The 23,375-nt window shown below is 38.7% G+C and overlaps 2 pseudogenes across 2 annotated transcripts; one reads left to right on the top strand and one right to left on the bottom strand.

Moving 5' to 3' along the window:
- Nucleotides 1-10,404: 10,404 nt before the first annotated feature.
- LOC308414960 (EARP and GARP complex-interacting protein 1-like) lies at nt 10,405-11,010 on the top strand (annotated as a pseudogene). Its single transcript has one exon. The product of its transcript is annotated as an EARP and GARP complex-interacting protein 1-like (transcript).
- A 7,323-nt stretch (nt 11,011-18,333) lies between these two features.
- Nucleotides 18,334-19,182, bottom strand: LOC308414959 (F-actin-capping protein subunit alpha-1-like; annotated as a pseudogene). The gene has a single exon. The product of its transcript is annotated as an F-actin-capping protein subunit alpha-1-like (transcript).
- Nucleotides 19,183-23,375: the final 4,193 nt, after the last annotated feature.

Below are 23,375 nucleotides of genomic sequence, written 5' to 3'. Positions count from 1 at the left end.
ATTAAGATAATTTGGGGGTAAATACCAATGTTAACTGCATTCATTGGCTCAACAATAACAGTTTTGTGAACTCAGTTTTGTGAAGCTCTGTAGTGAACTACCTGGAAAATATTCAAATGCCTTGGGAAGAGTCGGAGAAGGATTTTGAGTCTGAAAAGGGAATAGGAACTCCACAGTAAGATCAACAGAGCCAACAACCTGGACCATTGTGGCTCTTAGAGACTGAAACCAACCAAAGAACATACATGGGCTAGGCTAGACATAAGCCTCCCTGCACATATGTAGCAGATGTGCAACTTGACCTTCATATGTGTCATGAACGACTAGAGTGGAGGCTATCAGAAATACTGTTGTCTCTCTGTGGGATATATTCTTCTAGCTGGGCTCCCTTGTCTTGTCGCAGTAGGAAAGGATGTGCCTAGTCCTACAGAGACTTGATATGCCAGGGTTGGGGAATACACAAGGGTCCCTTACATGCTCAGAGGAGAAGAGGAGAGAGAGGATTGTTGGAGGGGCTGTCCAGGAGGGGCAGCAATGAGTGGGATATAAAGTGAAATAAATATTAAAAAATTAAATAACCAACAAAATTAACCATTGTCATTACTTCAATACCAAGCATGCTAAGTATCCCTGGATCGAGGGACTGTGAGAAAGAAGACACAGAAAAATTCAAATTTCTTGGAGCTAAGTCGATATACCATCAAATACGTATGTATCACATTTTAAAAGAAAGGACTATTATAAAAATAGCATAGAGTTAGTGTGTAACTCGTTAGAAAACACAATGAAAATGTCTATGTTCATCTCTGCAACTGTGGGGCAATAGTCCCTTGACAAAAAATTGAAATTATAACATTATGATTTTAAAGAAAATAGACAAAATTAAGGTTATATAGACAGGTACCCTGAAGCCTGTAGTGAGGTACCTGAAAACAATAAAAAGACCTAAAATTTCTCTTCAAACAAGAAAAAGAAAGACAGATCTTAAACACAGAATGTCTCACTTACAATGCTGTTAGTAGTCGTGACCTTATTTTATTATGCTTTAGTATGTTTTATCATTTTCCTTTAGACATTATGTTTTCTCATTATAACCTTATACTATTTTCCTTTTGATTTATTCCACGAATATATTCCTTTGTGAAATTATTTTTTGTGTTCTGCTAGTGGAACATTATGTAACTATATGTTTTTCTACAGTCTATAGGGCATTACTCTTTTTCTTTCATTTTATTGGATATTCTCTGTGTTGACATTTCAAATGTTAAACCCCCACACTCCTTCCTCCTTCCCCTCAACATGTTTCCAGGAAGGTGCTCTCTCCCCCAATCACCCTCTCCACCTCAGTGCCTTGACTGTTGGTGATGTTGTTATTCCCGTGAGGGTGCAAATCTTTCAGCTCCTTTCAGAACTTTCTCTAGCTTTTTTAATTGGGGTTCCAGTGTTCAGTCTGATATTTACCTGCAAGCATCCTCATTTGCATCTATATGACTCTGGGAGAGCTCTAAGATCAAGATTCTACAAATAGGACCTCATGAAATTGCAAAGGCTCTGTAAGGCCAAGGGCACTGTCAAAAGGACAAAATGGCGACGAACAGATTGGGAAAAGATCTGTACCAATCCTTCATCTGATAGAGGGCTAGTATCCAATATATACAAGGATCTCAAGAAGCTATACCCTAGAGAATCAAAGAATCATTTTAAAAATGGAGTACAGAACTACACGGAGACTTCTCAGTGGAGGAATATTAAATGGCTGAGAAGCACTTAAAAATGTTTAATATCCCTAACCATGAGGGAAATGGAAATCAAAACAACCCTAAGATTTCACCTCACACCAGCCAAAATAGCTAATATCAAAAACTTGAGTGGGGTAGTAAGCTGGTACAACCACTCTGGAAATTAGTCTGGCAGTTCCTCAGAAAACTGGACATAATGCTACCTGAGGACCCAGCTATACCACTCCTGGGCATATACTGAAAAGAAGCTCCAATATCTAGCAAGCAGACATGCTCAACAGTGTTCATAGCAGCCTTATTTACAATAGCTAGAAGCTGGAAAGAACCCACATATCCCTTAATAGAGGAAAGGATTCAAAAAATGTGGTACATATACACAATGGAGTACTACTCAGGTATTAAAAATGAGTTCATGAAATTCCTAGGCAAATGGATAGAAATTGAAGCCATCATCCTGAGTGTGAGTCACAAAAGAAAACTCATGGTATATATTCACTTATAAGCAGATACAACTCCCCTGCAAAAAAGAAAAAAAAAAAAAAACTCAGAATACCCAAGAAAACATACACAGAATTTATGAAGTTCAAAAAGAAGGAAAACCAAAATGTGGATGCCTCAGTCCTTCTTAGAAGGGAGAACAAAACAGGGGAGGAAATACAAGGCCAAATACAGGAGCAAGGGTTGAAGAAAAGTTCTACATAGAATGCCTCACATGGAGAACCAACCCATATGCAGCTGCCAAACCCAAGCACCACTGCTGATGCCAAGAAGTGTTTACTGGCAGGAACCAGACATAGGTGTCTCCTCAGGGAATTGCTCTTAAATTCAAAAGTTAAAATAAAGAGGGTAGAAATTTATAAGAACTGGTAACTAAACAATACCAAAAACTAGATACTATGTCTTCAGTACTTCAAAATCTACATACTCAAATCTGTGTTAGATAGTTTATGTTATAATGATTTGCTTGCATCATAATTATCAGGCCCATCATGATAAATAACTATTATATGCTAATATGTTATTATATGCTAATTCCAGTAATGTCAGTCTGTTGTCTGCTTTGTCACTTACGTAATTTGACATCTGCAATGATAATATCTTTCTTATTTCTATCAAATGATTACTCTCTCACCTCTAGACCAGAAAGCCTCCCCTGCTGTTTTTCAGTAAGACAGATTGCTACTTTCATTACTAGATATGTATGGTCCGTGTCCCTTGTTGGCATGCAGAACATTTAAGAAAAAATAATGGATCTTTACAAACTACAACACCCCAAACTAAAGGATTAAAATTTCAGAAGTGGGAGTGAAATAGACAGGGGAAATTATGGGGATAGGGGAATAGAAAGGAACCCCTCTCCCAGAAGTTTTATTGAAAACTCTCAACAGCTGAGAAGCAAGAGTTCTAACATATATAATATTTTCTAAATTATTTTCTCTTTCCTTAGTTATAAACCTGTGAATTATATTGGACTCACACTGGAAATTTGTTGCACAAACCTAGTGACAATTATTTTTATCTTCTCTGTTTATAATTCTACCAAGACATCTTTTGAAAAGCATCATTTATTGAAAAATAAAGATAAAAATTTTCCTTAGCAACATTTTGAGTTATAACATGTCAGCAAAATAGTATGTATGACCAATGATAAGATGCTTAGCTGCTACTCTCCCTTGAAAAGCTTATACCAACACACAGGCATGCTTATTCTTCTCAAAGCATTTCTCTTTCCCCTAACCCTTGTGCTCAAAATCGGTTAAGTCGGTTTAACAGTTATTAAGTCTTAGGAATCCTCACACTCTCTGAAATTCTATGAATAGTTTACAGTTGTCCGAGGAAGGACAGACATTTTCTTTAGTGCTATAGACACTGGTAATATGTTCAGGCTTATTTACTTTCATATATCCATGATTCTTTACTTATATATCTCCATGACAATGCATGGAAGACTAAGTATGTCACCAAAACAAGACATGAAAGTAGAAGAGGGACAGGTTGGAAAGAAGAAGGATACCAGTGAGAGTGGGAAAGGAAGGAGAGAGGGTAATGAGGGTGGATATCATCAAAATGCATTCTACACATGTATCAAAAAGTTAAAATTAAACATTATTGTTTATAATTTGTATATACTAATACAAAATTACAAAAAAAAAAAAAACTACATCTCTTCTTTGAGAAGTGGACATACCATGCCCTTGGGTGTGTTTTTATTATTGAGCACCTATCATTCTGCCTTCAGTAAAACTCCAACTCTGTGTCATATTGGTTAGACTCTATTTATTCATGCTTATTTTATAGATGATAAAAAAATGACTTTTTATTGTGTACTTTGGATATGCCATAAATTTACACAGACGGTTGTCTGACTAGGACACAAAAACTTAAATGTTCAGGGGTGGCCCTTCTCTCAACAGCCTCACATGGCCTTTGTCTTATTTTTTTTAATTAGAAACTCTCTGTATTTACATCTCACATGTTATCCCTTTCCCCACACCACTCTGATCCCTATTCTGCCTCCACTTGTGTCTCCAAAGGCACACCCTCTCCTAATCAACTTCTCCCACCTCAGTGCGTTGGCATTCCCCTACACTGGGAAAACACACCCTCACTGGACCAAAGGCCTCTTCTCACAGTGATGCCAGACACTGTTATCTTCAGCTACATATGCAACTGGAGCCATGGGTCTCTTCATGTGTGCTGTATGGTTGGTGTTTTAGTCCCTGGGGGTTGTAGATGGCTTGGTTGGTTGATAATGTTGTTCTTGCAATGAGGTTGTAAACCCTTTCAGCTCCTCCAGGCCTTTCTTCAACACCTTCATTGGTGTGTGTGTGTTCAATCTGATGGTTACCTGCAAGAATGCTCACCTGTATCTGTATGACTCTGGCAGAGCCCCTGAGGATTCATTCTTATCTGGTAAATAAGAACTTCTTGACATCAGAAATAGTTCTTGGGTTTGGTGAGTGCATATGGGGTGGATCCCAAGTTAAGGCAGCCTCTGAATGATCTTTTCTTCAATTTCTGTTTCTCTATTTGTCCTTGTATTTTCTCCCCTGAGAGTTTTTTTGTTCTCCCGTCTAAAAAGAACTGAGGCATCCAAATTCGGGCCTTCCTTCTTTTTGAGCTTCATAAGGTCTTTGAATTATTTCTGAAGTATTCAGAGCTTTCTGGGCCAAGTATCCACTTATCAGTGAGTACATACCATGTGTGTTCTTTTGTGACTGGGTTACCTCACTCAGAATGATAGTTTCTAGTTACATCCAGTTGCCTATAAATTTGAGAAAGTCACTGTTTCTAATAGCTGAGTAGTACTTCACTGTGTAAATGTACCACCGTTTCTGTATCCATTTCTCTTTTGAAGGACATCTGGGTTCTTTCCAGCTTCTGGCTATTACAAATAAGGCTGCTATGAACATCGTAGAGTATGTGTCCTTGTTATATGTTAGAGCATCTTTGGGGTATAAGCTCAGGAATAGGATAGCTGGGTCTTCAGGTAGTACTATGTTCAGTTTTCTGAGGAACCTCCAGGCTGATTTTCAGAGTAGTTGTACCATCTTGAAATCCAATTGACAGTGGATGAGTGTTCTTCTTTCTCCACATCCTCCACAGCATCTTTTGTCATCTGACATTTGATCTTAGCCATCTGAATTTTTGATCTTAGTCATTCTGACTGGTGTGAGGTGGAATCACAGGGTTGCTTTGTTTTGCATTTCTCTGATGACTAAGGATGTTGAACATTTCTTTAGGTGGTTCTTGGCCCTTTATTATTCGACAGTTAAGAATTATTTGTATAGCTCTGTACTCCATTTTTAATGAACCTGTTTGATTCTCTGGAGTCTAATTTCTTGAGTTCTTTGTATATATTGGATATTAGCCCTGTATCAGATATAGTATTGGTAAAGATCCTTTTCCAATCTGTTGGCTGCCGTTTTGTCTTCTTGACAGTGTCCTTAGCCTTACAAAGACTATTCGATATCATGAGGTCTCATTGTTGATTTTTGATCTTAGAGCATGAGCCATTGGTATTCTGCTTAGGAAATTTTCTCCTGTGTTGATGTATTCTAAACTCTTCTCCACTTTCTCTTCTAATACTTTCCTTGTACCTGCTTTTATGTGGAGGTCTTTGATCCACTTGCACTTGAATTTTGTTCAAAGAGATTTGAAAGGATGTATTTTCATTCTTCTGCATGCTGAGTGCCAGTTGGACCAACATCATTTGTTGAAGAGGCTGTCTTTCTTCCATTGAAAGTTTTAGCACCTTTGTCAAAGATCAAGTGACCATAGGTGTGTGGGTTCATTTCTGGGTCTTTGATTCTATTCTGTTGATCTACCTGCCTTTCTCTGTCCCAATACCAAATACCATGTTTTTTTTTTTTTCAATCAGGATTTATCTGCAATATAGCTTGAGGTCTGGGATGGTGTTTTCCCTGGAAGTTTTTTACTGTTCAGAATAGCTTTTGCTATCCTGGATTTTTTATTATTCCAAATGAATTTGCAAGTGGCTCTTTTTATTTCTATGAAGAATTGAGTTGGTATTTTGTTAGGAATTGTACTGAATCTGTTGATTGCTTATGGTAAGATGGCTGGTTTTTACAATTTTTATCCTTCCAATCCATGAGCATGGGAGATAATTCCATCTTCCGAGATCTTCTTCAATTTTCTCTTCAGAGATTTGAATTTCTTGTCATACAGATATTTCACTTGTTGTTTAGTGTCACACAAGATATTTCATATTGTTTGTGACTATTATGAAGGATGCCTTTTCCCTAATTTCTTTCTCAGCCTGTTTATTCTTTGAGTAGAGGAAGCATACTGATATGTTTGAGTTAATTTTCTTAACCAGCCACATTTCTGAAGTTGTTTATCAATTGTAGGAGTTCTCTGGTGTAATTTTTCGGATCACTTAAGTATACTATCATATCATTGGCAAATAGTAATATTTTGACTGCTTCCTTTCTGAATTGTATTCCTTTGACTTCCTTTTGTCATCTAATTTCTATGGTCAGGATTTACAATACTATGTTGAATAGGTAGGGGGTGAGTGGGCAACCTTGTCTAGTCCCTGATTTTAGTGATATTGCTTCAAGATTTATACCATTTAGTTTGATGCTGGCTACTGGTTTGATGTATATTACTTTTAATATGTTTAGGTGTGGGCCTTGATTTCCTAATCTTTCTAAGACTTTTAACTTGAAGTATATTGAATATTGTCAAATGCTTTCTCAGCATCTAAAAAGATGATAATGTGTTTTTTTCTCAGAATTTGTTTATATGATGATTTACATTGATTGAATTCAATCAAGGCCCACAACAAAACAAGCTCCTGGCTTTGTTGATTCTTTGTATAGGTTTTTGTTTCTACTTGGTTGATTTCTGCTCTGAGTTTGATTATTTCCTGCCATGTAATTCTCTTGGATATATCTGATTTTTTCTGTTCTAGAGCTTTCAGGTTTCCTGTCAAGCTCTTAATGTATGCTCTTTCCAGTTTCTTTTTGGAGGCTCTCTGAGCTATGAGTTTTTCTCACTACTTCTTTCATTGCTTCCCATAAGTTTGGGTATGTTGTACCTTCATTTTTGTCAAATTCTGAAAACGTCCTTAATTTTTTCTTTATGTCTTCCTTGACAAAGATATCATTGATAAGAGCATTGTGTAGTTTCCATGTGTAAGTGAACTTTTTGTTGATGTTGTTGTTTTTGAAGACCAGCCTTTGTTTATGGTGACCTGATAGAATGCATGGGGTTATATCTATCTTTTTATATCTGTTTAGGCCTGTTTTGTGACAGACAATATGGCCAGTTTTGAATAAGGTACCATGAGGTGCTGAGGAGGTATATTCTTTTATTTTATTTTTTTTTGATAAAATGTTCTACAAGTGTATGTTAAATCCAACTGGTTCATAACCTCTGCTAGTTTCCCTGTGTCTCTGTTCAGTTTCTGCTTCCATGATCTATCTGTTGATGAGAGTGGGGTGTTGAAATCTCCCACTATTATTCTGTGTGGTGCAATATATGCTTTGAGCCTTAGTAAGGTTTCTTTTATGAATGTGGGTGCTCTTGTCTTTGGAGCATAGATGTTCAGGATTGAGTTCATCTTGATAGACTTGTCTTTGATGACTAAAAGGTGTCATTCCTTATCTTTTTTTGATAACTTTTGGTTGAAATCTACTTTACTCAATATTTGTATTGTTACATCAGCTTTTTTTCTTGGGATCATTTGCTTGGAAGTTTTTTTTCCAAGCCCTCTCTGGGGTAGTGTCTGTCTTTTTCTCTGAGATGAGTTTCCTATATCTAACAAAATGCTGGATCCTGTTTACATATCCAGTCTGATAGTCTATGTTTTTTTTTTAATTGGGTATTTAAATCCATTGATATTAAGAAATAGTGATTGTTGTTTCCTTTTATTTATTTATTTATTTTTGTTAGAGGTAGACTTATGTTTGTGTGCTTTCTTCTTTTGGTTTTATGCATGATTATTTTTTTTATTTCCTAGGGTGTGATTTCCCTCTTCATGTTGGTGTTTTTCATCTAGTATCCTTTGTAGGCTGTTGTGTAAATTTGTTTTTTTCCTGGAATATCTTAGTTTCTCCATCTATGGTAATTGAGAGTTTTGCTGGATATAGATTTGCTGGGCTGACATTTGTGTTCTCTTAGGGACTGTATAATATCTGCCTATCATCTTCTAGCTTTCATAGTCTCTGTTGTGAAGTCTGGTGTCTGATCAGCCTGCCTTTATATGTTACTTTCCTTTTTCCCTTACTGTTTGTAGTATTGTTTCTTTGTTTTGAACATTTGGTGTTTTGACTATTATGTGTCAGAGTAATTTCTTTTCTGGTCCAATCTATTTGAAGTTCTGTATGCTTCTTTTATGTTCTTGGTCATCTCGTTCTTAAGAGTAGGGAAGTTTACTTCTATGATTTTGTTGAAGATACTTACTGGGTCTTTTAGTTGGAAGTCTTCACCATCTTCTATACCTATTATCCCTAGGTTTTGTCTTCTCACTGCATCCTAGATATCCTGTATGTTTTTGGTTAGGATCTTTTTGTTTATTATATTTTCTCTGACTTTCGTGTCAATGTTTCTATGTTATCTTTTGCCCCTGAGATTCTTTCTTCCATCTCTTGCATTCTATTGGTTATACTTGCATCTATGACTCCTGATTTCTTCCCTAGATTTTCTATCTACATGGTTGTGTCCTTTTGTGAACTTTATTGTTTTTATTTCCATTTCCAATTCTCTCACCTCTTTTGTTGTGTTTTCTTGTAGCTTTTTGAGTAATGTATGTCTTTTCTCTTTATGAGCTTCTACTTGTTTACATGTGTTCTCTTGATTCTTCTATAATTTTTTAATGGAGTTGTTCATGTGTTTCTTGAGGACTTCCATCATTGTCATGATGTATAATTTTAAATCCATATCTTGTTTTTCCGATGTGTTGGGAAATTCACTAATTGCTGTGGTGGGAGAATTGGGTTCTGATGTTGCCAGGTTGTCTTTCTTTCCATTGCTTAGGTTCTTGTGCCTGCCTCTTGCTATTTTGTTATCTGTTATGTTAAGTGATCTTCTTGTCTTTGATGGGAGCTTGTCTCTCCCATGAGTCTGAGGACTGTGGGGCTCAGGAGAGAGATTTCTTCTGGGTTTTAGGCTCTTTTCTGGAAAACAGTGAATTCTGATGGTGGTGACTAACTAGGCTCTGTCTCTGTGGGCTCCGGTTGGATATTGCTTCTGAGGCTCTTCTGTGTGCTCAGCCATCTGTGGGCAGATCCTGAGTCTTTATTGTGGACACCTGGCTCTCTCTCTGGGTCAGAATGGACCCTTTCCCAGAGAACACCCCTGTTAAGACTTTAAACATACTTTGAATACATGAATTATGTAGTTACCTGACTTGTGGTTCCAAAAATAAGTGAAGTATTTAGGCTGCTGAGCCTCACACCATTGACATGTGTTTTATGCCTAATCAATGGAGGGTATGGGTTGCTTGGGGTTTTGTGGATGTACTAGTGGTGAATTACAGTGGTAAATTAGTTTTACATAAAATTTTAAAATCCTATAAATTTAGTATGTAGTTTAAAACCTTATAATTATTACAAATACATTAGATATTGCAAAGTAAGTGCTATCTAGAAAAAATTTTAAATGTCAGTTTCTCACAGTTAAGTTTTAGTTTGTTTTTGGAAACAAGAAAGAAATACCAACTGATGTGTTTTTGTTTGTTTGTTTGTTTTGCTTTATTTTATTTTACTAGTGAGCCATCAAGGAGCCAGTCTCAGGCTCATATTCAGTTTTTAGGTGGGGAATGAGTGGCTTCTGGCCGATCCATGGTGAAGCAGAACTCAGGCTCTGTGGCTAGAGTAGCTAGGCAGGCAGATTATCATGGAAGATGATGCTCCGGTGATCTACTGGCTGAAATTCCTGGCACATGCTCTAACACCTCAAACCACAGAAACAGATAACATTTGCTTCTTCCTTGGGACACAGTCTGTTAAAAATGATAATCAGATCCACATCATAGACTTTGATGACAAAAATAACATTATAAATAAAAATGTCCTCCTCCATCAAGCAGGTGAGATCTGGCACATCAGTGACAGCCCAGCAGATAAAGATGTGCTTGGTCACATGTTACAACAAAACTTCAGAGAGTTGAGACTAGACATGTGCTGCTGTATGGAGGATGCCCAAGGAATTAGAATCTGGTAGCCATGAGTCCCCTGACAACCCTGGAAGCACTGCTCAGAGCCTGAAACTACTCTGTCACCTTGACAACACGACCCAAGGGAATGTGGCCTGCCATATGTACTGCCTAGTGAAAGTTCATGGGCAACTGGTATTTGACCTAGACTTCAACCCCAACAAGCAGTATTACCTTGCCAGCTGTGGCAATGACTGCGAGGTGAGGTTCTGAGACACAGGGAATGTCACAGAGCCCGTGAAAACCCTGAAGTAGCACTCCAACTGGGTGCAGACCATTCACTACAACCATTCACACGACCTTACTGGCAGCAGTGACAGCAGAGTTATCCTGTCCAACATGGTGTGTATCTCTTCAGAGCCCTTTGTCCACGATGATGGTGATGATGTCAGTGACCCAGAGGAGCACCATGATGAGAAGAGTAAGGAACCTCTTAAGGACAACTTTATTGCCAACTATAAAGAACACGAGGACTGTGTGGATGCTGTAGATTGGGCCTCAGCTGGCTCCTGGCTGTTTGCTTCCCTGAGTTATAATGGGAAACTAGAAATCAACAGAATCCTCAGGAAGTACCATCTACTGCTCTAGTGGCCCAAGACACTCCCGCTTGGTACTTGGCAAATTTTCAGAAATCTGCAGCTACGAGGTAATTCCCATCACAGACAGATCCCTCCTTGGGAGAACCAGCATTGCTTCTACTGGAGCTCTAAGGAACATGGAGCTTCTGCCAGCAGCTCATTTGGTGCTGTCAGCACACTGCTCAGCATGGGAGGGAGCCATACTGGACACAGATGCTTCTGAGTGAATTGATGGATGCCCAGTCTCTGGTCACTTTCAGGTTTCTGTTTTAAGGGTGTTGGGAGTTTAACTTTTCCCCAGTGTGCTTCCACTTTCCTGTTGTCGTGAGATTACAAACTGAAATGAAGTCAGTGGAACGCGCACAGCCTCCTAATTTTAGGCTCTGTGCCTCACTGAGAAGATAAAAAAAAATTAAAACCTTTAAAAATGTAAAATTATTTTGCTCAATTTTACTTGAATAAGGTTCCATGACTGGTATTTTTTATGTATAATTTATATGATATTTTCTTTTTTCCTTTTTTTATTGGATATTCTCTGTATTTACAATTCAGATGTTATCCCCTTTCTACCAATCCCACTCCCCCTCCCACTGCCTCCATGAAGGTGCTCCCTATCCCAACCTTCCTCTTCTACCTCAGAGCCTTGGCATTCCCCTACACTGGGAAAATGAGCCTTTGCTAGCTCTAAGTCCTCTCATCTCATTGATGCCAGAGAATGATATCTTGGGGCTGCATATGTACCTGGAGCCATGGGTCTCTCCATGCGAACTCATTTGTTGGTGTTCAGTCCCTGGGAGCTGTGGTGGGTTTGGTTAGTTAATAATTTTTTTCTTCCCATGCAGTTGCACATGGTTTCAGCTCCTTCAGTTCTTTCTCTAGCTCCTTTATTAGGGTACCTGTATGTAGTCCAATGGTTAGCTGCAAACATCCTCCTCTGTATCAGTATGGCTCTGGGAGAACTTCTCAGGGGCATCCATATCAGATTCCTGCCAGACAGCACAAATGGCATCAGCAATAAAGCATGGGTTTAGTGGCTGTATATGAGATGGAATCCTAGGTGAGGCAGTCATTTCATTATCTGTTCTTCAATCCCTGCTCCTCTATTTGTCCTTCTTTTTCTCCCATGAGTTTTGTTCTCCCTTCTAACAAGGAATGTTGCATCCACCTTATTGCCTTCCTTCTCTTTGAGCTTCAGAAGTTCTGTCCTTTTATTCTTGGGGATTACAAGCTTATTGGGCTAGTATCCACTTATCAATGAGTTCATACCATGAGTGTTCTTTTGTGACTGGGTTACCTCACTCAGGATGATAGCTTAAAGTTCCATCCATTTGCCTAGGAATTTCATGAAGTTGTTGTTTTTAATAGCTGAGTAGTACACCATTGTGTATATGTACCACAATTTCTGTATCCATTCTTCTGCTGAAAGACATCTGGGTTATTTCCAGCTTCTGGCTATTAAAAATAAGGCTGCTATGAACATGGTAAAACATGTGTCCTTGTTAGCTGTTGGAGATTCTTTTGGATATATGACCAGGAGTGGTATAGCTGGGTCCTCAGGTAGTATGTCCAATTTTCTGAGGAACCTCCAGTCTGATTTCCCCAGTAGTTGTACCAGTTTACAACCCAACCAACAGTGGAGGAGTGTTCATCTTCCTCCACATCCATGAGAGTATCTGCTGTCATCTGAGATTTTTATCTTAGCCATTCTGACTGGTATGAGTTGGGACCTCAGAGTTGTTTTGATTTACATTTCCCTGATGACTAGGGATGTTGAACATTTTTTAGGTGCTTCTGGGCCATTTAATATTCCTCAGGTGAGAATTCATTGTTTATCTCTGTACCCCATTTTTAATAGGATTATTTGATTTTCTAGAGTCTCAATTCTTGAGTTCTTTGTATATATTGAATACAGGCCCACTATCAGATGTAGGATTGATAAAGATCTTTTCCAAATCTGTTGGTTGCTGTTTTGTCCTTTTGACAGTGGCCTTTACCTTACAGGAGTTTTGCAATTTCATGAAGTCTCATTTGTCAATTCTTAATTGTATTGCACAAGCTATTGTTGTACTGTTAAGGAAAATTTTCCCTGTGCCTATGTGTTCTACGATTTCCCCCACTTTCTGTTCTTAGTTAAAGTGTACCTGGTTTTAAGTGGAGGTGTTGATCCGCTTGGACTTGAGCTTTTTACAAGGAGATAAGAAAGGATCAATTTATATTCTTCTGCATGCTGACTCCCAGTTGACCCAACAACATTTGTTGAAGAGGCTGTTCTTATTACACTGGATATTTTTAATTCCTTTGTCAAAGATCAAGTGACCATAGGTATGTGTGTTCATTTCTAGGTCTTCACTTCCATTCCATTGATCTACCTGCCTGTCTGTGTACCAATTCCATGCAGTTTTATCACAATTGGTCTGTAATACAGTTTGTGGTCAGGAATGGTGATTCCCCCAGAAGTTTTTTTTTTTTATTGTTGAGATTGATTTTCTGATATTTTGGGTTTTTTATTATTTCAAATGTATTTGTAAATTGTTCTTACTAACCCTGTGAAGAATTGAGTTAGAATTTTGATGGTGACTGCATTGAACCTGTAGATTGCTTTAGGCAAGAAGGCCATTTTTACTATGTTGATCCTTAAAATCCATGAGTGTGGGAGATCATTTTACCTTCTGAGGTCTTCTTCAATTTTCCTTTTAAGAGATTTTTATGAGACTTAAAGTTCTTGTCATACAGATCTTTCAGTCATTTGGTTAGGGTCACACCAAGTTTTTTTTTTTTTTTTTTTTTTTTTTTAAATGTAATTTGTGACTATTGTGGAGGGTGTCTTTTGCCTATTTTCTTTCTCAGCCTATTTATCCTTTGAATAGAGGAAGACTACTGATTTGTTCGAGTTAATTTTATATCGAGCTACTTGGCTGAAATTGTTTATCAGCTGTAGAAGTTCTCTGGTGAAATTTTTGGGGTCACTTAAGTATACGATCATATCATCTGCAAATGGAGATATTTTGACTTCTTCCTTTCCAATTTGTATCCCTTTAAACTCTATTTGCTGTCTGATTGCTCTGGATAGTATTTCCAGTGCTATATCAAATAGGTAGGGAGAGAGTTTCCAGCCTTATCTATAATCTAATTTTAGTGGGAGTGCTTCAATTTTCTCACCATATAGTTTTGATATTGGCTACTGGTTTGTTCTGTATTGATTTTACTACGTTTAAGTATGGGCCTTCAATTCCTGATCTTTTCAAGACTTTTAACATGAAGGGGTGTTGGATTTTGTCAAATGCTTTCTCAGCATCTGAAGAGATCATGTTGGTTTTCCTCCTTCCTTCCTTCCTTCCTTCCTTCTTTCCTTCCTTCCTTCCTTCCTTCCTTCCTTCCTTCTTCCCTTTCTTTCTTTCTTTCTTTCTTTCTTTCTTTCTTTCTTTCTTTCTTTATTTGTCTTTTCTTGGTGTTCAGTTCTCTTCATGCACTCAGTGAGTCATGATGACAGTGTGCCTCATCTGCCTGTCTGATCCGAGACTGCATTGTAATCCCCGTGCCCTGAGAGTTCCGGGAGGTCCTCCTCAGACAATCAGTAGAGAGAGAACATGGGCTCACCCATAGGCTCAGTGGGTAGAGCACTCCTGTGTCTCCCCTGGCTGCTCAGTTCTCTGTGGGCAGTCCGTGATTCTTGATGGTAGTGTGCCTGATCTGCCTGTGGCTCTGGGCCAAGAACAATATTTTCTTTATTAATTTTCAAACATTTCTTCATAACCTTCCACCTTATTTATTTTTCTTTTTTCCACTCCAGATTTTATTCCCTTCTTGGTCCACCCTCCTCCTGTTCCATACCCCATACCTCCTCCCTGCTCCAGCACCCCTCTCTCCAGGAGGATGTTCCCACCGTGCCCATACCACCAGACCTCTAAGCTCCCTGGGATCTCCAGTTTCCTGAGGGTTAGGTGCATCTTCTCTGACTGAGCTCAGACCTGAGAGTTCTCTGCTGTATATGTGTTGTAGGCCTCATATCAGCTGGTGTATGTTGCCTGGTTAGTGATCCAGTGTCTGAGAGATCTACAGGGTCACCCTTCCAACTTTTCCCTAATTCAATCACAGGGGTCAGCAGCTTCTGTCCATCAGTTGAATGTAAGTATCTACATCTGCCTCTTAAAGCTGCTTGTTGGGTCTTTCAGAGGGCAGTCATGATAGTTCCATTTTGGTAAGTGGTCCATAGTCTCAGTAATGGTGTCAGACCTTAGATCTGAATTCCCTTTGGGGCCTGTCCCTGTAACTTCTTTTCCTCAGGCTCTTTTCCATTTTCATCCTTTCAGTTCTTTCAGACCGGAACAATTAGAGGTCAGAGTTTTGACAGTAAGATAGCAACCCCATCCCTTACTTGATGCCATGTCTTTCTGCTGGAGATGGGAATCTATAAGTTTGCTCTCCCCACTATAGGGCACTTCATCTATGGTCCCTTCTTTTGAGTCCTGAGAGTTTCTTGTCTCCCAGGTCTCTGGCATGCTCAGGAGGATCCTCCCAACCTCCTATCTCTTGACCCCCTAATTTATAATTTATTCCTTTTTTACTTTCTCTATTCCCTCTTGTTTTTATTACTTTTTTGTCATTAGTCATTCCATTTATTTACATCTCAAATGCTATCCTACTGCCAGGTTACCCCAACCCACATCTGCCCTCTCCTTCTTCCCCTTTGTCTCTATGAGGGTGCTCCCTCATCCACCAACCCTCTCCCACCCCGCTGCTCCAGCAACCCTGAAATGTTCCTTCCAAAGGAAGAACAGGGACAAAAATGGAACAAAGACTGAATGAAGGAGAGCCATCTAGGTATTGCCCCACGTGGGGATCTATCCTGTCTGCAGACACCAAACCTAGCACTGTTGTCAGTGCCAAGAGGTGCTTGCTGTCAGGAACACGGTATGGCTGTTCCTTGGGAGGTTCTGCTAGCAACCAACCCATGAAGAATCGGATGCTTGGAGCTAAGAATCAGACTGAGCTCAATTTCTCCCAAACACAAATCTGTAAGCACCATCACAATAGGAATGTCCAAAATAGGGATTAACAGATACTGAAAGAAGGAAGAAAAAGTACATGCATGTAGGTACCAAACAAGTATAAGAGCCAGGTTTTAATTTTATTTTCTCCTTTAATTGAAAATAGATTCTTTTCTCATATAATATATCCTTATTGCAGTTTGCCCTCACTCTATTCCTCCCAGATTCACTCCTTTTCTGTATTTCATTAAGAAATAACTTGCTTCTTCTTCTTTTTTTTTTTTTTTTTTTTAGAACAAAACAGGTGTATTTCTTCTATTGGACTACCTGGTACAGAAGACAGTGTGGCATGGATGGATAGTATGAATGACAAATAATACAAATATATTTTATTTGAAATAAACAAAAATGCTTACACAGCTTTAATTTGCAAACAAACTCTTGCTTGACTGTATTACTGAACAAAATAAAGAAAACAAAGCCTAAGCAGAACACCCTTCTGTTTTAACTTGTATTTGGGGACAGATAGGAAGACACTACTTGGTTTTTTTAAAAAAAAAAACTGACCTTCCCCTAAGGCCTGGACAGAAAAGTGTAAATAATGTAAATGAACCCACCATTACCAGTTGTCAAAGGTCATGTCACATTACCTGTGTGTTCTGAGATCACACACACATACCTGCCAACATACCTGGGAAGATAGCTATATCACAGTTACATATGAGTTCTAGGCAGGTAGGATGATGGAGAAAGAGTAACTTGGAATGAATTTTACATGTTTAGAAGAAAGCACTAGCATTCTCTGAAATACCAGGTTATGACAGATAGAGACTGTCTGGGAGCCCTCCTGTTCACTTTGGTTCATTCCAGGTCTGCGGGACACAGCTGTTTATTTGTCTGCTTAAAGAACAATCCTACCAGAGAGCTTAAAGCACAGATACCTATTATTTCTTCACTTCTGTGTTTTCAAGTTTTATATTCTACTATATCCACAGTATGCCTGCAGCTCTCAAATATGAAAGAGAAATACTTACTAATGGGCAAAACTCTTCTAAAAATGCCAACATCTGTTGAGGCATTCTAGCAGGTATTGCCACTGGCAAGAAAAGTGAACCCAGGATAGATAAGAATGAAAACTTGGTATAGCCAGACTTGGTCAGACTGAATCAAGACTTCTAGACTCTGATCCTGTGTTTTAATTTTTCCACACACTTAAACATAGAACTTTGGGGGAAAAGTGTCCATGTGACAATTATAACAAAGCTTCATGCTGGCTACATCTAAATTCCCTTGCAAAGTAGTAAAGCACCTGTGACCTTTACAATAAAAACGACCTCTACTGACTGACAAACAGAACTTAGGCTAGGGCATAGAGAGGAAGGATACATTATAGGCATGAGTTCTATTCACTGAGAGACAAAGGGCAGTATTAGGGTCTAAATAATGCTCATAATATTGGGGTGGGTGGTAGAAATTAATGTGGAGGCTCTCTTAACAGAAGAGCAGAGGATCACAAGGTTGTCTGACCACACCACTCCAGCATTCTAGTGATTAGGCATCATTCACTTTCTTCCATTGAAGAAAACAGACCCCCATGATTGACAACCCTAGTTTCCCAATGCTTTTTCTAAGCTGTTCTTCTTACATCCATGGTTACAACAGAACTAGATGGGAGGAGACAATGAGAAAATGAAAATAAGCAAACATTCATGTGCAGGGGATGTGGTTCAAGTCTTTGGATTTAAAAACAAGTATCCAGAGAAGGTGTTGCCATGGAATTTACAGGAAACTTCCTTTGCCTTCCTACATGGACCCCAAAGCCCTAATCTAAATGTCTGAAAACTATAGTTGTGAGATGCTATAAAGGATCAAAGCAGTCAGACTGAGGAGGAGTGTGTTGTCCACTTAGTGTATGGGTAGCGGAGCCTCTTCAGCAATTGGTGGATCACTAAAAGCCACTGGAGGACTGGAAGTGCTTAAAGCACAGGGATAAAAAGTACTCAATAGATAACTCCATAAAACCAGCAATAGATAGGCCTTCATGGCTAGGAAATTTTCTAAACAGGAAAATGACTTCAGGATATATTTCTTTGACATTAAATGTAGCAGAATTAAAAAAAATTACAAGTAGATATAGCGATAACAGAAAATTACAAAGCAGAGACACACAAAAGAATCGAGACAGTGCTGTAGGTTCAACAATATTCCATGAGGCTAGAAGATCTGTTTGCTTTGTTAACTAGCAAAATATCACTCTTGTTTGTTTATAAATCACTTATTTATCATATGACCACACTAGTTGAATCCTTTTCTTTCCATGTACTGGAGACTCCTACAGACGGCCTTTAAGAATTCTGCATTTCTTTGCCAATCTTGTAACTGAGTATCGTGTTCCAGTCGATTTTGGTGCGGATAACTGGAAGCTGCTGGCACAAGGCCTTGAACGTGGTGTCTAACATAGTTTGATATTTTTCACTAATTGCTGTCTGATACTCATTTTCTGCACTCTCTATGATTTTAATAAACTCCTTGGCAGTTTGGACCTTATTAGAAACAGTTACTGAGTCCTGCACATCTTTATGACTAACCAACTGAACATTGCCATCTTCATAGTAATGAACCTGAATCTTGAGCACTCCAACCACCTGGGCTGTAGGCAGTGTGATGATGAACTTCCACTCTGATCTCCAATGACCATTCCAGAAGTTTTTGCGTTGGAACTGGTGGCTTTCAATACATGCAATAATGGTTTGCTGTCCATCTATAGTTTTAGTGTAAACAGAACAGAAGCCGTTGGAATAATGATCTTTCACATAGGCTCTTAGAGCACGGTCACACAATTCCCTCCAAGACTTCAAGCCTCCATCCACATCCTCTGGCTGTGGGTCACTTGCTTCTTTCCGTAAATGATCAAACTTAAAGGAAATTTTGTTTCTTGGATCTAAAAATCTGCTGTTGCCAAGGTCACTGTGCTCTGTAATTAAGACCAATCATCGTAGCCTTCTATCTTCACAGGTGTGAACTGATCCATGTTATACTGGGCAAATGCATGTGCTGCCCCTTCCCTCATCATTAAGCAGTAGCCGGACATCATTGAATACTTCATTAAACTCCCCTGGTAGTGCATGAGTGATGAATTTAGCAGCTATGCGTACCTTCTCCTCATCCGACACCTGATCCTTGAAGTTGGCCATCTTGGCTGCTTTAATAACTTGCTTCTAAGAGAAAACAAAACATTTTAAAATAAAATATAATAAAATAAAATAAAACTATCACAACAGTGGATGTATAAGCATACCAGCAGAAGTAAAAGAGCCCAGGGGGGAAGAAATCACAAAAAAATAGAGGAACATTGTTCTACATACTCAGAAGTTCCATTAAAAACTAAACTGAAAGCTTGTGTGTGTGTGTGTGTGTGTGTGTGTGTGTGTGTGTGTGTGTGTGTGTGTGTGTGTGTATGTTTGTGGTGTTCATGTGTGTGTGTGTGTGTGTGTGTGTGTGTGTGTGTGTTGACTCCTTCCTGTATCTTCATTAGATCATCTTTTTATGTGTTTTTGGATTCAGTTTGCAAGTATTTTATTTATTACTTTTGCATCTATGTTTTTAAGGAAAATTGGCCTATAATTCTTCTTCATGGTGTATTTATTTATGTGGTTTGGATAGCAGAGTAACTGTGGTCTCATAGAATGAATTGGGTACTATTCCTTCTGTTTCTATTTTTTACAATAATTTGAGGTGTATTGTCCTTAACTCTTCTTTGAATGTCTAATATAAATCTGTGCAAAAGCCTTCCAGTCCCCATATGCACCAGAACTAAGGCTGTCCCACTACCATCGGGACCTACAACCTGCACACATAGAGCTGAACACCCAGGAGTACTCTCATTCCTGAGCCCACAGGTGAGACACCAATTTCTCTCTACTGACTGACCACAGAAACACGCCAGGAACTCACAGTGCACCTGAATCACTAGCCTGCCTGGAACTGTACCCTTCCAATTTCTATCTGTGCCCAGAGTTAGAGCTTTCCCACTACTATCAACACCCACAAACTGCTTTCAGAGAGCTGATCATACAGGAGTGTTCTTACTCCCAAGCCCACAGGCCCACAGTCCCATAGAAGGGACAAGCTCTAGCCAGAGAAAAGGGGGGAGGTGGGTGGTTAAGGGGGGAAGGGGGATAACATTGAAATGTAAAGACAAAAAATATCCAATAAAATAATGTAAAATATCTGTGTAAACAAGAAAAAAAGAAGGAAGGAAGGAAGGAAGAAAGAAAGAAAGAAAGAAAGAAAGAAAGAAAGGAAATAACCAGTTCTTCTGTAGGCACTATATCCTTTACAGCCACTCTTAGTTGGCTAAGCTAACAGTGTCGGATATAAATCCTTTCTCAATGAGAAGGTCTCAAGTCTAACTAAATGGTTGTTGTTTACTACCAAGATATTTCACTATTGGTGATGACTTCTTAGGCTTGCCATTGTGGTGATTTGTAGGCTTTACAGATGAGGACCATTTATTGTCTTTCTCCTTAACTAGTTGCATAGCACATACTAATAGTGTAAGAAAACTTATTTTCATGGAGAAAACTTTATGGAGAAATCATCAGTTCAGCTCAATTACTCCATGGAGGAGGAGGAGAGAGAGAGAGAGAGAGAGAGAGAGAGAGAGAGAGAGAGAGAGAGAGAGAGAGAGAGAGAGAGAGAGAGAGAGAGAGAGAATTCCTCCATGGAGGTTTTTTAAGAAAGTCAAAATACCAAGGAGTTTGTTTAGGAAGACAAAGAATTTTACTTTTCTTGGACACAAATATATAGGACTGAAGAGGATTTTTGAAAAGAACTAGGAGGGAAGTGGTAAAAAGTATGTTTATTGAAGTCAGATTAGATCAAGTTCAGTTGTGGCACAGGGTTACTCAAAATTTCCTGACAGAAAACAGAGCATAGTTTACTCCATATTTATTTTAAATAATTACTGAAGAAAACACTGACAGTGAACATAGTCCAAATTCAGAAAAAACTTAAAGCAAACACATTTCCATGGTTAGATATCAGGGTCTGAGACATCATCATGACAGAGTAAGACATCTTTTTGTTTCTTGTTCTAGTGAATCCAGCCATATTTTTCTAACAAAACAAAACAATATGGAGAATATACTCAGTCTTCAAGATTATATTTTACTGCCACCAAGTGGTTCCCTTGATTGATTTTTAAAATAAGTTTCTGAATGAAATAAATGACTACTTCTGTTACTAATTTTTATAGGAGGGTTTAATACACAGGGTCCCAAGGGAATGAACACCTGCTTCAACCCATAATCACCTCATCTGACAACAAGGGGGCCTCCCAATTCTATTTTTTAAAATTGTTACTATGCACTTTCTGGCCCCGAGAGAGAGGCCAGGTTACCGCCATTAGGATTCAAAACCTGCCCACAGATGGCTGAGATCCCAGAACAGCCTCACAAACACTCTTTCACCTGAGCACACAGTAAGTCTACCACACATCCCCACCGGCTATGCGGGGTGGGAACTCCGGGAACTCTCGGAGCTCAGATAGCATGGTGCACCCTGGAATCAGGTCCTTTCTGGCCCAGAGACAGAGCGAGGTGACCACCATCTGGAATCAGGAACTGCCTGCAGAAGTCTGAGCTCCCAGAACAGCCTCACAAGTGCTCTCTCATCAGAGTCCACTAAGACATCATATAGTCATTGCCATCAACTCCCAGCCTGGGGGCAAAGAGCCAAATACTCAGGAGCAATCTCCTTTCTGAGCCCACAGGCCCTCAGACCTACAGGAAAGACAAGCTCCAGTCAGAGACAACAAGATCACCTAATATCACAGATAAAAAGATAACAACAGGAAAGCACAAGAACCTAAGGAATTGAAACCAAGACAACCTGGCAACATCAGAACCTAGTTCTCCCACCACAGCAAACAGTGGATTTTACAACACTACAGTAAAAAAAAAGATTTAGACTTAAAATCATAATTCATGATGATGAGGATGGAGATTATTGAGAAACACATGAATAACTTCCTTAAAAATTTACAGGAAAACCAGGAGAATACAAATAAATGCCCTTAAGGATAAAACACAAAAATCACTCAAAGAACTATAGGAAAGCACAATCAAACAGGTGAAAGCATGGAAAATGGAAATAGAAACAATAAAGAAATCACAAAAACAGCCAACCCTGGAGATAGAAAACCTAGCAAAGAAATCAGGAGTCATAGATGTAAGCATTACCAACAGACTACAAGATATGGAAGAGAGGATCTCAGGGGCAGAAAAAAACATAGGAAACTTTGAAACATCAGCCAGAGAAAATGCAAAAACCAAAAAGATCATAACCCAGAACATCCAGGATATTCAGGACACAATGAGAAGACCAAAACTAAGGAGAATAGGTGCAGAAGAGAGCGAAAACTCCCAAATAAAAGGCACAGTAAATATCTTCAACAAAATTGTAGAAGAAAACTTTCCTCCCCTTAAGAATGAGATGATCATGAACATAAAAGAAACCCACAGAACTCCAAATAGATTGGACCAAAAAAGAAACTCCTCCGGACACATAATAGTCAAAACACCAAATGCAAAAAACAAAGAAAGAATACTAAAAGCAGTAAGGGAAAAGGGACAGGTAACATATAAAGGAAGACAAACCAGAATTACATCAGATTTCTCAACAGAGACTAAGAAAGCTACAAGATCCTGGACAAACCTCATACAGACACTAAGAAAACAAAAATGCTAGCCCAGGTTACTATATCCAACAAAACTCTCAATTACCATAGGTGGAGAGACCAAGATATTCTAGGACAAAATCAAATTTACACAATATCGGTCCACAAATCCAGCCCTACAAAGGATATTAGACAGACAAATCCAACACAAGGAGGGAAAATACACCCAAAGGAAGGAAAAAATGCAACAAACCCAAAGAAGAAAAGCACACAAACATAAGTCTACCTCTAACAACAAAAATAACAGGAAACAACAATCACTATTCCTTAATATTTCTCAATATTGACTCAATTCCCCAATAAAAAGATATAGACTATCATAATGATAACTAAACAGGATCCAGCTTTTTGCTGCATACAGGTAACATCTCAGAGAAAAGACAAGCACTACCTCAGAGTAAAAGGCTAGGAAAAAAAAAAAAAAAAACTTCCAGAAAACTGTTTCAGGATAAAAAGATGGATTAGTCATTCTAACGCCGAATGAAATAAACTTTCAACCAAAAATTTTCACAAAAGATAAGGAAGGACACTTTTTACTCATCACAGAAAAAAAAATCTATCAAGATGATCTCTTAATCCTGAATAACTTTGCTCCAAATACAATGGCACCCACATTCATAAAATAAACCCTACTAAGCTCAAAGCATA

This window comes from Micromys minutus, assembly GCF_963924665.1.
Source record: "Micromys minutus genome assembly, chromosome: X".
In the NCBI taxonomy this organism is placed as follows: Eukaryota; Metazoa; Chordata; class Mammalia; order Rodentia; family Muridae; genus Micromys; species Micromys minutus.
This window is presented reverse-complemented; position numbering and strand designations above follow the sequence as displayed.